Source organism: Sorex araneus, chromosome 4, assembly GCF_027595985.1.
Source record: "Sorex araneus isolate mSorAra2 chromosome 4, mSorAra2.pri, whole genome shotgun sequence".
Lineage (NCBI taxonomy): Eukaryota > Metazoa > Chordata > Mammalia > Eulipotyphla > Soricidae > Sorex > Sorex araneus.
This window is the reverse complement of record NC_073305.1, coordinates 109,999,301-110,013,913: the sequence shown is the minus strand read 5'-3', so window position 1 is coordinate 110,013,913 and position 14,613 is coordinate 109,999,301. Positions and strand designations below refer to the sequence as shown.

General features: G+C 41.5%; 1 pseudogene; it reads right to left on the bottom strand.

The window, feature by feature from the left end:
* The window catches only part of LOC129404356 (small ubiquitin-related modifier 2-like), a 102,239-nt pseudogene extending 87,850 nt beyond the window's left edge, over positions 1-14,389 (bottom strand).
* Positions 14,390-14,613: the final 224 nt, after the last annotated feature.

Sequence of the window (14,613 nt, the reverse complement as noted above, 5' to 3'; positions counted from 1 at the left end):
AGGTATGAAAGGTTAATTTTTCTATTTACTTTTGTAATTATAAAAGAGTAAAACATTCTTTTAGCTTTGCTGCTTTTCTTCTGTTCTGTTTATCAGTGTTCCAGAAAGTGCCCATGGAAATGGTGTTATGCCAGAGTAGCTCTTCAATAGCACATAGCTTCCCCTCTACCCCGCCACTAGGGACATAATATTCCTTGTTCCATGTAGGAAATGGAAGGTTGTGTCAGTTAAGAGGCCTAAGTGGTACTGTTTGAACTTTATCCCATGTACTCACCTGGCCTATGGACTTCATAGATAGATTTTGCATTCTTTACTAGCCTCTCCATATCTAGCTATTTCTATCTCATTATATATTAAAATTTGGCAGACTAGATTATTAGAAGAAGCACTTCCAGCTTTACTGCTCCTTTCCCTCTATGATTTAAGTTTTGTAATTTTTAATTGCAAATAAAGCACAAAAAGAGATTAATGAAATATTTGTATTTAAGATTACCTCCCTCCAGTTCTCTAAAATTCATACTAGTGGGATATTTTTTTTTGACTGAAAATTAGAATTATGCCGAAGTTTAATAGATTGGAACTGAGAGACTCATTGTCTTTCACAGACTTGGAGGTTATTACACTTTGTGTTCAAGAGCAAGCTTATTATGAGTTAATTCAGGATGAACCATGCTTCAAACAGACAGTACTACTTTATAGCCTAAGGGGTAGGTGACTGGGGAAGCAATTAGAGGGCAGGAGGAGAGAGAGGCCATTGTTAAGTACTTGCTTTGTTGTCAGGAGAAAAGTACTCTAAATTTCTTTTTGACCCATCCCCCAACACTTTTCTGAGATTCCAATAATATTTGAGTCTTGATATTATCTCACAGTAATGGTTGTTTTCTGTTTTTTTTTTTTTTTCCTGCTGGTGTGATGTAATGGAATCAGACCAACAGCTTCAGAAATATAAGACAAGGGCTCTACCACTAAAGTCATATCCCTCACTTTACTGGGGGTATATTCTGTTGTTTTAAAAACATTTCTTGGTGTTGGGCTGTGGCTTAGTGGAGAGCAAACCTTACATACAGGAGAACTCTGTTTTCTCCCTGCCACCACAAAAGAAAAAGAAAAAAGAAAATAAATGCATTTATTTTTGTTTCAGTGTAGATTTTTTTTTTTTACTTATTCTTAGGCTTCACAAATCTTTTATTATGCAATATCCAATTTGCTATTAAGCCCATTCAATAAATTTTGCACTTCTGATGCTGTGAAGTTGGTGGCCCCCAGGGGTAGCTTATGTGAGGCGGAGAGGAGAGGTATTATCAGGGTCACTTTCTCCTGATCTGCTTCTGCCTCCCTGGGATGGGACCCACTGGGAAGGATAGGACTGATGAAATCTACAAAATGAGCCCCTGCGCGGCACAAGCCAGATTCCTGCCCTCTCCACCAGGTGACTCTCAAGCCACACCTGATGTCCGCGTGGTCTTCCAAGCACAGAAGTTGATTCCCACCACTCAATTTCTGTGGGAACCAGGGAGCTAGGAATTGGTCTTTACAGGAAAGGAAAGCCAAATCTAGGCCTTACACAGGGTTTTCTGGTCTTTGTCCTATCTCACAGACAGGGATTTCAGAAGTAGATTTTATTTGGAGGTTTTGAGGGAGTGGAAGGAGCGGGAGCCAGGGGAGGGTAAGTAACCTGCGCAAGAGAAAAACACAGGCTTCTTCAGAGGAGAGTCCCAATACACATCTCAAGAGGGAAAATGCAGGCAACGAATGTGATTGGGCACCACATGTGCTTGGACATGTAGACACAAGCAGCACATAGGCTTGAGCAGCATACGTGTGCCCTTCTGTTGTTCAAGGTGGCTTTATAGGGGTTTTCCCAAGCTATCTCTTGCGGGGGGCTTCTACCTAGGTAAGAGTCCATTGTTAGGGTGGTTGATTGCCAAGGCGGTAGAGTTGGGAGAGGTTGATGGTTGATTGTCTTCTTTAAAATTCCTTTCCTGGCCTTTGTTCCTTCTGGAGCTTGGGGGAGGGGGGCAGGCAGGCGGGGCAGTGGGTGTTCCAGTCTTCTTTTAGTTTCTTGGCACTAGGTGAAGTCTTATCAGGCCTTTGTTACCATATCCTCAAGGTGGGATTGTTTTTGTAGCCGTAGGCTATTGGTTTTATTACTTCCCAGGAATTTCTTTGCCATGAGGGGCCCTTTTTTGTCTACCTGCCTGTATCAATTGCATTATTAAGTTTTAGAATTTTATTTGGTCGTTTTATAGTTTTTCCATGTTTCATCAAGAATCAAGAAAAAAAATCCACTTATTTATGCACAAAATGCATTCTCCGACTCATTCTTTGACAAATTTATACTTGCTTTTAAAATTTCTATTGACTTACTGGGTTGTCTCTGTGCTCATTTGTATATCCTCTAAAGCTTTATCCTTAATTACCCCTTCATATTTATTAAATATTATGCTGTATATATTTGCATATGAAGTGTTTTTATACATATAATACCTTTGCATTCATGTAGATAAAGGGCATCACAAAATTGTGACTAAAAGAACATTGAATCTTCTTATTTTGTATCTTACTGGTATTTGAATTTACATGCAATTTCAGACTTTAAGAGATTTTCATTTGGATGGCCAGGAGTCCAACAGGACCACAACTGTCCCCTGATATGCAGGTATTGGACCACTTTTGCTTTCTTATTCAGAGAAGATAGAACAAATAGTCTTGGATTACTGAGTTCTCCAGATTCTCAGTTCAGTCTGCCAGGTGAGTCATCCAAGGAAAGTCTGATTATTTTTCCTCAACCCCACAAAATCTATCCACCTCTGGAAGCTCACCAGGGCACTAGATTCAGGAATGAACAGAAACCAAGGCCATTCTCTGCTTACCTGTGATAAACTCATTTCTCCCACCCCAACCCCACCCCAAGCTCCGTTTAGGGATGGGATGGGGAGAGTTGGACCATATTGTTCAGGAGCTATTCCTGATTCTTGGTTAGCAGTGACTCCTGTGGCAGTCACAGTTTAGGTGACCATTTGTGGTGCTAAATCTAGCCAAGGTCAGGGGAAGTGGCTATTTGCCAGACAAGTATACCTTGCTCCCTATCTCTCATGGGTTTGTTTTGGAATAGTTTATCAAGTTTTTTTTTACTGTCACTGGCCTTCACTAACCTCATAAAAAAGTTTGATTTTTATTTTGTCAGGGTATTTCTTTTTTGTTTTTTTTTTTTTGCTTTTTGGGTCACACCCGGCAATGCACAAGGGTTACTCCTGACTCTGTGCTCAGAAATTAACTACTGGTGGTACTCAGGGGACCATATGGGATGCTGGGAATCAAACCCGGGTCAGCCGCGTGCAAGGCAAACGCCCTACCCAGCTATTGCTATTGCTCCAGCTCTAGGGGTATTTCTTATAGTTACTGTGAGAGCAAAATTATTTGGCATTCCTTTATGTCCTACCTGGAAGCAGAAGCCTAATCAGCATCTTTACTTAATTTCTTAATGTAATGCCCTTGCAAAGAGCACAGAAATTAAGGAATATTCTCATTAAGTTCCCAGAAAATTTCCATGGCATCTATGGCTCCTATGGCAAAGTATAAAAACATGGATAGTGAAATTTCCTGAAAAGATATAATTTATAGGTAATGGACAGATAGTAAGGGGGTTATGGCCCTTGTTTTGCATGCAGCTGATCTGGGTTAGATCCCTGGTGAGCATCTCCCAGTGTGACCCAAAATCAAACAAACAAAAATTTGTAATGCAGACCCTATTTTACAAACCAAATGGCAGATAAAAATGAGAAAGAAGATGAAATAAGTATAAAATCACTATGGATTCCATATCACAAAATTGAATTGTATATGGAAACCTTACTTTGGAAATATCAGACTTGGTAAAAAAAAAAACCTTTAAATGTACTCAAGTCTGAACCTTTATAGTGATCATACTTATGTAAGGTTCACTTTGCAGAGTAGATTCTTATTCTACCTTTTTTTAAGACCCAAGGAGTTTATAACTAAACAGTGTTTCTTCGTTAGACTAAGGTTTGTCCTTCTGTTATTATTTATTTAATAGCAAATACTAGGAAACATATCTCTCTCCTTAGTTCTAACTTGCTTGGATTTTTAAAAATATACCAAATTAGATCACAAAACCAAGGGAAAATTGCACCCTCTCTACATAATAGAAAGTAAGTCCTGGTAAATGTGTTGTCATCCTTTGACATAAAGATAACCCCTCAATTTAGTTTATCTGGAGCAGGATCAGTGTGGTGATCTAAAATAAGATCAAGCTTATTTGAGAATGCTCATAAATCTTTCAGATTTTTAGGATATCATATAAAACATCACTTTTATAACTTGTCATCCCGTTGATCTTTGATTTGCTCAAGCGAGTGCCCATAATGTCTCCATTCGTCCCTGTCACATGCTAATGTAGTCCAATGGCTCCTGCTTGATCCAGGAAGATAAAGAGTCATAAACCGTTCATTCAGGGTTTTGACGAAGAAGTCTGACCATCTCCTAGGTAGGAGGCCATGCAGTCTTTTGACGTCCCGTGGAATCCAGTCCGTAACAGCTCTAGTTCAGCGGTCCTCTGTGAATTGCATTACGTGCCCGGCCCATCTGACTTATGATGCCTTGGCAAATGAGACAGTGTCCCTGATTCTTGACTGTCGACAGAGATTGGAAGTCCGGATTCCTTCTCTCACTTGAGTGAAACATGATACTCCGAGCATAGCTCTTTCGATTCCTCTTTGGGAAACCCAAATAGCATTCTCAGCCTGTTTTCTTAGGACCCAGCTCTCGGAGGCGTATATTAGTGCAGGAAAAACAGTGGAGTCGAAAAGATATGCCTGGAGCTGGAGGTTCTTCGTCCTCTTAACCACTTCGATGCTCTTGAAGGCGTTCCATGCTGCTTTCTTCCTCCTGCACAGTTCTAGCACCAAGTAGTTCCTCATGTTGAGTTCTTGACCCAGGTACACATAGCTGCTGCATTCAGAGATGTTCATTCCATTGAGAGAAAATGGAACGTCAGGGACTAGTTCGTTTTTCATGAACATTGTGTTGGTGAGATTCAGCTGCAGTCCGACCTTTCCACACTTGAGGTTGAAGTTAGCCAGCATTTGTGCCCTTGGCGAATGTTTGGTGTTATCAGAACAATGTCATCAGCGAAGCAGAGGTGGTGTAGTTGCCGACCATCGATCTTCACTCCATTTCTTTCCATTTCAGTCAGCACAAGACGTTCTCGAGGGTGGCACTGAAGAGTTTCAGTGAAATGGCATCACCTTGCTGAACCCCTCTCTTTAAGTTGATAATTACTTCCTTATAGAGTGTTGAAATCCTGGTGGTAAATCCATACTACAGCTTGCGGGGAATTCCTGGTGTAATGAGTTTGAACGCAAACTCAATGGGAAGATACCATCCTTGGCAATATCGACAAGGAATACAATCGATCGATTCTTTCACAACCTCCATGACTGCATGAAGAATGCTGAGAGTGAGAAAGCCACAAACAGGCGCCTGTCTTCAGAAACTCAAGCTCATTCACCAATGTGGTTTGGCATGAGCCTCAGGCAATCACAAACTAATATCTGAGCTCGCAAAGTTGTGTAGAGAAGTGATAAAGGAGGACCTCCAAGAGAGAAGAGCAGCAGTGTTGTCCGATGTGGTAGAAGCTGGAAAAAGTATTTGCAATGCTCGCCTCTCCTTGGTCAATTACAAAGACCAAGATGTCTGCCCTCTGACATCCTTATGGACCTATCATATCTTCCAGAAGAGCAATGGAGAGGATTATTCACAACTTCTGCTGGATCTCTTCGATAGCCACATCCACCTGCCCACATACCAAATTCCGCAGGATGGATATGTCGTTCCTAATGTTCTCCCTTCTGAAATTCGACACGCCATTTCATCGGTAAAGATTCGTACAGCACCCAGTCCAGACAAGGTCAGCTCTGAATACCTGAAGAATCTGCCGCTAGTACTTGTCAATACACTGGCTCAGCTCTTCACACGCTACCTGTCTGAATGGAAGGTTCTATCCCAGTGGAAAACCAGCAGGACCGTTCTGTTGTACAAGAAGGGAGACATCCACCACATCAGCAACTATCGCCCAATCTGCCTATTTTTCCATCGTCTACAAGTTGTTCACTCAAGTCATCTTGAATAGAATAGGCAGAACACTAGACGAAGGACAACCGTGCGAGCAAGCTGGGTTCCGAAAAGGATTCAGCACGATCGACCATATCCACACAGTGACCAAGCTCATTGAAGTTTCGTGAAGTTCAAGATGCAGCTTTGTTTAATGTTCATCGATTTAAAGAAGGCCTTTGATTCTGTTGAGAGTAAAGTGGTCATCGAAGCCCTAGCCAAACAGCGTCAAACTCAATACATCAGGATCCTCCATGAGCTTTATTACGGATTCATATAAAACATATTAATTATAATTATGGCTAGTGCTCAGACACTTTAATACTAACTTAATAGCTCAATGACTAAAAGAAAATGATTTAAGCATGCAAAAATTAAAATTAATGATAGAAAACTATACTACTATTGTTTAAAGAATGATGTCTATCATGATTCTTATTAGCACATGGACTGCTGTTTGTTTGACTTCTAATTTGAGCTCAGGCTTGTAACATTATTTCTTATGTGTTGAGTTTTTTAAAGTATGATAAAAACAAAAAATGAGCCAGAGTCACCTTCATGCTCTAACAAGAGATCAATAGTTATTTCCTAAGTGAATTTCATAATTCCAAAGAACTTGAATAATGGAACTAAAATTAGCTAAAGAGGAAAAGAAAACTAGAGAACCAAGATAAATACCTTCTTGAGAAGGTACAGAGTAGCTTACAAATGAACTACAAGCCAGAGTTTAAGAGAAACAAAAAAATCTGGAGATGTATATACATATACTTAAGAATGCAAAGAGTAAAATTTGTGCTTAATACAAGAGTATGATTTGTGATGTAATTTGAGAAAATAACTTTAATGATTTTTATTTTATTTGTTAAAAAAGTTAAAAGATGATTAAGAATTCTTTAGTTTTATGAATGAGGAAATAGAAACAAGAGAGAAAAGTGACTTAATGAATGAATCAAATGCCTTCTTAAATACTTAAGGAAATTACATGAACTAAACATAGACTAATATCTCTTTCAATTCTATTTTTTTTAATTGAATCACCGTGAGAACAGTGCTACAGTGCTATTTATATGTTATATAGTTAGGTAGAGGTTAAATTGTGTCTACCCCAATTTCATATGTTGAAAAACTAACACATGGTGCTTCAGAATGTGATTATGTATTTGAAGATAAGACCTTTAAAGATGTAATTAAGCTAAAATGAAGTCTTTAAAGTGGGTTCTATCCTATGTGTGACCTGTCTTTAAAAGAAGAGAAAATGAGGACATGGACATAAATACACAGGGGAAAGACTTTGAAAAAAATAGATGAAGAATATATACATCTGCAAGCTAAGGAGAAAGACATCAGGAAAATAATCCTGCCTATATCTTGATCGTGGACTTTCAGAACTGTGAGAAAATAAATTTCAGTTTAAACCATCTGGTATATAGTACATTTTTTGGCAGCATTATCAAATTAATACGTGTTATAGATAGATGAGTATATACTGACAAATAATGCAATTTCAATAGTATATTACTGTTAGAATGTAGCCATTAAAATAAAGTAATTATGATGACTTTTTCTAAAATAGTACTTCTATAATAGACTATTACTCAACATAAGGGAAAATAAAACAAAAACTACATATATTTAGATGTAGAATTACCCAAGAAGAAACAATTAAAATAAACTCTGACAGCAATTTTTAGTTTAATGTTATTTAAGTAAATTAAAAGCACACCCTCAATAGACAAATGTATATCGCTCTTAAATACATGCATATCAATAAAGATAAATGATTTGTGCTGGGAGAAAGCGTCTTAAATATATGATCATAGGCAAACATATGATAGATCAAGGGACTGGAAACTAGAAAAAAGGACGCTAAAGGGAAACTAAGTATCAAAAATGTCATATGGAGGGGTGATGTGAAACTGTTAAGGATAATATGGTCTGAGGTAGCAGAAGAGTATGATCTTTATTGATCTTTATTGATCCAAGTATGCACATGTAGTATATTTAGAAACAAATATCTGGTAGAGGAAAGACTAGACTGAACAGTTCATCTAATGGTTTTCTCACAGAAAAAACATTGATATGTGTTAACAATGATTTGAGAAGCAGAAAAATTGCTAAATAATGGGGATGAAATTCTTTAGACATTACAGCTGCTTTTAGTCTGGGGATCTCTCTCAAGTAGTGTGCAGGAGTTTGAGGGGTCACTTCCAGCAAAACTCTGCCAGGCTATGTGAACCTGACACCAGCACTCAGCTGGTGATGCCATGGTGCTCAGACCTAACAGTGCTGGGGGTCTGCAGGCTTCACTCAGTGATACTGGGTGAACAGGCCATGCATGCTGTCCTAGGTTGAACTCATGGCTTTTGTATAAAGAGCTTATGCTCCAGCCCAGCCCTGTGGGCTATAACTTCAGTTCCTTCATTTATGGAGGGTTTTATTTGTTGTTGGTGGTGGTGATGGTCGTGGTGGTGGTGATGGTTTTTGGTTTTCTGTTTTGTTTTGTTTGAAGGCCACCCATGACTGTGCTCAGGGCTTACTCCAGGCTCTGCACCAGGAATCATTCCTGGCTGAGCACAGGGCACCATCGGAAATGCCGGATATTGAACCCCGGTTCTGCCATGTGCAAGGCAAGCACCCTATCCTCTGTACTGTCACTACAGTCCTTCATTTTTGTTTTGATGAGACTTCTGTTTGTCCTCAAAATCAAATATCTAGGTTAAAATTGTGCATTTCAGAATTTTAGGAAAAGATCCTTATTGTGGACTCTTCTCTCCAAAGGAAAATATATCCTGCTGCTAGCATTAGAAAAAACAGAAACAGGAGTTAGGGAAATAACTCAAAAGACTGGAACATATGTAAAATATGCTGGAGCGCTAGGTATGAGCCCCATCACTATGTGAATCCTCAGTACTTCTTGGTGTGGTCCAAACACCAAAACAAAACAAACAAAAGGCAAAACGATCAGAAATGTAAACAACACTATACTGCTGCCTTAAGCAAATGAAACAAAACATGAGTTTGCCCCTAGAAATCTGGCTTCAGCTCAGATTTGTTTTGCTCATTCCTGCTCACCCTAATTTCTTTTCAGTTGCCTCTCCCACTTTCCATCCAACATTTAGAACAAGCATTGTGATAGCCCAGTTTTTCCTTACCTACTGTCAAAATGTAGTGGAAAAAAAAAAAACAAAAATGAAAAACGAATTTGGTTCTGAGACTTCAATTTGCTCTGAGACTGCAATTGTCAACTCAGTCAGTCAGGGAAGAAGAGAAATCCTGCCCACAGATGCCAAGTCACCCTCTCCCACATTCACTGGCAGCGCATGGAGCTGCCACATCAGGAAAATTATGGTAGTGTGTTCTCTGTGGTAGATGAGATCCATGGTAGGAGATTACTTCAGGTGGAGGTGGCTATTTTCTCTGCTCTATGTTTGAGATTAGATCAAATTTCAAGCCTTTTAATCATAAAGAGCTATGATTTTTTTTCCCTCCTTGAGGTGGAAAACCTAAGTGTTAGGCAGTGATTCTCAGCTTCAAAAGCACATTGCAATCACCCAGAGATGATTTAAAACATACACATGTCTGCTTCTGAAATCAAATAAATCAAAAATATTTGGGTATTGGTATATCGAATACTCCACGGGGAGCTTGCTAGGCTCTACTGTGAGGGTGGGATACTCTCAGTAGCTTCCCAGCCTCTCCAAGAGGGACAGAGAATTGAACCTGGGTTGGTCTCATACAAGGCAAATGCCCTACTCACATGGACTGGTGCAATAGTCATGAAGTAGTGGACAGAATTGAACCCTTGATCTCTCACCATCAGTATGGTATTTTGTGGGGGGGAGAGGTGTTAGAAGGGTCGGGTAATAACCCACCTGTGGTCATGGGCTAGTTAGTCGCGGCTCTGTGCTCTGGAGTGACTCCTAGCGGTGCTTAGGTCTGTAGTGCCAGGGATTCGAATTGGGGTCGGTGGCACAAGGCCAGTGCCTTAACCCTGTACTCGCTCTCCAACTCCTCACACTCAGAAAAGCTCTGCTGCTTGTGAGGTGCACTCATGGGTCTCTCTCAGATCCCCATTATGGTCAGTCACGGCGAGTTCCCAAGAGATGCCCCGGGGTTGCTGCTTTGCTCCCGCTGGACTTTACCTAATGAGTGACTATTTCTGTGACAATCTGCCCCACCACATGAGTACCACTCTAGCTTGAGAACATGTAATGGGCATCCCCTTAGCTCTTTAACTCTTCCTATGGTTCTAGATCACAGGATTTGCATTGCCTAAACTTGACAGAAAATGGTGCTATCTGCAAAGCAAGCCAGTCAGTAGAATACAGTGAATCTTGACCTAACGGTAGCCCAACTGCTTATCCCACCTACTCAGTATCAGAGTTTCTGCTCCTGGAGTTCTAACAGCTGCTGACAGCTGGCTTCCTGGGACACGGGGAAGAAGGAGCAGGCCTGAGACAGTCCCGTGGCAGCATGAGGCCTTTGGGTGGGTTGACAGGGCAATTGGTGATCAGGGCTGTGTGGGATGTGGTGATGTTAGACACAGAGCGGGGCAGGAGCGACTCCATCATGCCTGGTTCCTGCTCCACATCCTGTTTTACTTAAACCTTTTGGTTTTTCTTAAAATCCCCGCTTCTCCCCCTGGATATCTGCAAGGGAAGGACAACTGGGCTGAAAACTCAGCCTTGGCAAATAGTTTCATAACCGCTATTCACTGTCTATAGAAGCCACCCAGATACAAGCAGGGTGGGTAGCTGCCAGAATGTTCTGAAAACACGTCTAGATTACCTATCTGTAACAGCTTGTTTGTACTATTTGAAAATATGTTTTCTTCTGAATCATGAAACTTACATTCTTACTCATGCTGTTGTTAAAATTAGTATGTGCGAGTTGGGATGTAAGCAGATGCAAGCACTGACTATAAAATTTGCGGCTTTTCCCTTGCTCAGGGTCTTGCTTGGGCCTGCGTGCCTAGAAGCTTGACCCCAGCTATCTGGCTAATAAACTCCGCTTGTTTATTACATTACTGGCTGAGCTTTTTGTGCAGATTCGTTGGGGGGAAGCTATTGACACTGGACCCTAACAGTGACAACGTCCAAGGCACACAGACAGAAGGCGGCTCCATGGCCTCTGGTTTGCTCTCATCACAGTGGCCTGTTACAGCTTTGGCAGCTGCTTCGGAGGCCAAATCCAAACAGCACAGTGCATGCCAAAGACTGAAATGGCCCTGCAGCTGGCAAGACTGTGTCAACATACAGACCAGCAGTGGTCAGCTTGCTCCGTCAAATAACAGCTAGAAGAACCCAGAGTGGGGTGGGGCTTTGGGGGGGGTGTTCAGGTTTGATTGGAGGAGAAGTATGGGACACCTGCCAGGTCCAATGAGATTTATGTGGCTCCTGGCTGCTTTGGAGTTCCTTTTGGGGCACAGGTGTTCACTGACTGAGCAGGGACAGTCCAAAGCTGAACCCTGGCTTGGTATTGGGACTTCCTTGGACTTAGATGGGTCTGGATTCTGTGTCCTATCGCAGCTGTGCCAACAAGTCTCACAGTGGAGACGTTACTGGTGCCAGCTTGAGCAAATAGGCATTGGTACATCAATCTAGGGCCATGTTCTACTGAGCTAGAATACTCATTAATTCAGTGTAGCTCTTTTATAATAGTTGGTGTGTTAGCATTACTGTAACAGGTGTGAGAAGATGTTTACCTTTATCCAGTGAGACTTGCTTATCTTTCAGCTCCAATATTGGAAAAGGGAAACATGGTGACAGCATCATTTCATTTTAGAATAAGATCTTATTCTTGTCGTCAATAAGATTTAGGATTACAGTGAATGAAGTTTATTTGCGTGCAACTCATACTTTTGAAACTTAAAAGTATATTTTTAAAAACTCCTTCTCTAGCTCCTCTATCTTTAGAACAAAGCACTGAGGCTGGGAGCAGGGGACAAAGGAAGGGGGTGTAATGATATATATGTGTGTTCAAAAAAGTGAGGTTGCATGCATGAGCATTCGGTGGCCATAAGCCGCTTCTCCACCCCCAACCCCCCTCCCTCCAGCTGCTGCAGATAGACACATGAAGGAAGGAACAAGGCAACAGGGCCCCCAGCTGGCTGGTGATCAGTTGCTGGTTATGCCAATGTCCATCCAGCCATTTATTCCATCCTCCTTGAGTCCCTATTCCAACCTCACTGAGCGCCCCATTCCAGTGTGCTCCTGCCCCTCATTCCCATCTCCTACTGTCCCTCATGCTAGTCTCACTCTGCCCCCCATTATTCCTGTCTCCCAGTTTTAGTTAAGAGCCCAATCGCCAAGGTTGGGGGTTGCAACTACAACCAAGTCAGATAGCACAATCAGTATATGTCAAACTCTTCCTTTGGGGGAAGCTTTTCTAAGACAAAGATCTCATCCTGCTTGGAGATCCACTCAAGGGCAGAATTTCATCTAAGGGTGTATTTCTCTTTTCCTTAGTTCATATCCATTTAAAAGGTCATCTTTTTTTTTTCTCCTTTTTGGGTTACTCCTGGCAGTGCACGGGTGTGTGTGTGTGGGGGGGGGGGGTTGGGAAAGGTGGGGGGTTAGAGGAATGCCAGGGATTGGATCCAGGTGGGCATCATGCAAAACAAACACCCTACCCACTATACTATTGCTCCGGCCTCTTAAATGGTCATCTTATCTTAAATTTACTTAATAATCTTTCTAATCATTTTGTATGGACAAAGTAATAGATATATTAAACTTATAGAGTAGTTCTCCTGGGGACATCTCATTATATATCCCAGACTATAGTCTTCAGGCCAGATTATTCCTTCCTAACCCTAGCAGAGTCCTTGTCCAGTCACTTCTCTTTGGGTCATGACAGAATTTATCCATGACTGTGCTCTTAAATTTTATGGCACTTCAGCAACACCGGGGAGCCAGAAGGAGGAGGTGCCGCCAGCACACCTTCTCCAGATGGAGCCCTGGAGACACTGAGCAGCAACTAACACGGCTCCAGGATTCGGGACTGGACACATCCGAGCCGCACGGCCTTTTCTAAAACCTGAAAACATACGATCTTTTAATGGAAAACTAATTATCAAATGCTTCCTTATTAGTGTTATCTTGTTTGGGGGTATAACTCCCACAACAATAGTGAGTTTTGTGTTGAAATATGGAACGTAATCAAGGTGAAGAGAAAATTAAATGAAATTCATCAGTTATACAGTTGGGGTGGGGGGCGGGGGGTATACCGGGGATTTTGGTGGTGGAATATGGGCACTGGTGAAGGGATGGTGTTTGAATACGGTATAACTGAGACATAAACCTGAGAACTCTGTAACTTTCCACATGGTGATAAAATTAAAAATAAATAAATAAATTTTATGGCACTTGGCTTGTCCCTTTTCTTTTTTTTTAAATTTTTTATTAGTGAATCACTGTGAGGTACAGTTGCAAACTTATGAACTTTCATGTTTGCATTTCAGTCGTACAGTGATCATTTACATCCTTCCTTCAGTGCCCATTCACCTCCACCAATGTTCCCAGTATCCCTCCCACCATCCCCACTATCCCACCCTGTCTCTGAGGCAGGGAATTCCCTTTTGTTCTCTCTCCTTTTGGGAACCCAATCCTTAATGCCAACACAGGAGGCCAGTGGAAATGTATAATTGTAAATTAGTTCAAGCTTTCATTAAAATAACATAGTCTTTATACATTCTGTGCCAATTAACAGGAGGATGAGAAAAGCTATTTATCATTCATCTGGTTTATGAACTACTGCATTAATAGGGCAATCAAAAGTGATTTTCTTATTAGATCAATGATATTGCTCTTTTGCCTTGTCATAGAGTTGCTGTGATTGTGGCAGAAGAAAAGCAGTGGTGATTTGGTGACAGTGACACATCAGTGAGGGCCACACATCTCTCCATGTCTAGATACTGCACCCACTCTCTTCATAACAAAAGAAAAGTCATGTTTATCTGGAGATTGCGAAGAATGCATCACAAACTCAAACAATACTCCAAGAACATTAGCCTAGGAGACTATGTAGTGGGTATGGCTAAACATGTTCACTCACCAATGAGGTACATGCCAATCCAGTCTCCAGCATCCACTTCCTCCTCTATATCCCAGTGGATCACCAGGTCCTGCGAGTGTCCTATGGAATAGTAGGAACTGCTGGCCATGAGTGTGGAGCGGCTGTCTGAGGTGACCAGGTCGGTGTCGCTGGTGGAACGGGGGATGGTCACAGTGCCATGGGGGCCTGTTCTCAGGGCCATGCTGTGCAGCTGGCCAGGGCTGTAGCTGCGTCGCAGTGGCTCTTTGCAGCGTCATCGGTTCTGTGAGTTTCTCGATGGAGATGCCATGGCAGCCAGGCCCAAAAACCTGTTCTGGTACAGATTCAGTGACAGGAACTATAAGAGCAGAGAGTCCTCCCGCAGGCAAGTCATGTAGCCATCGACTGAATCCAAATTAAGAATCACCACAACGTAGCTTACGTACT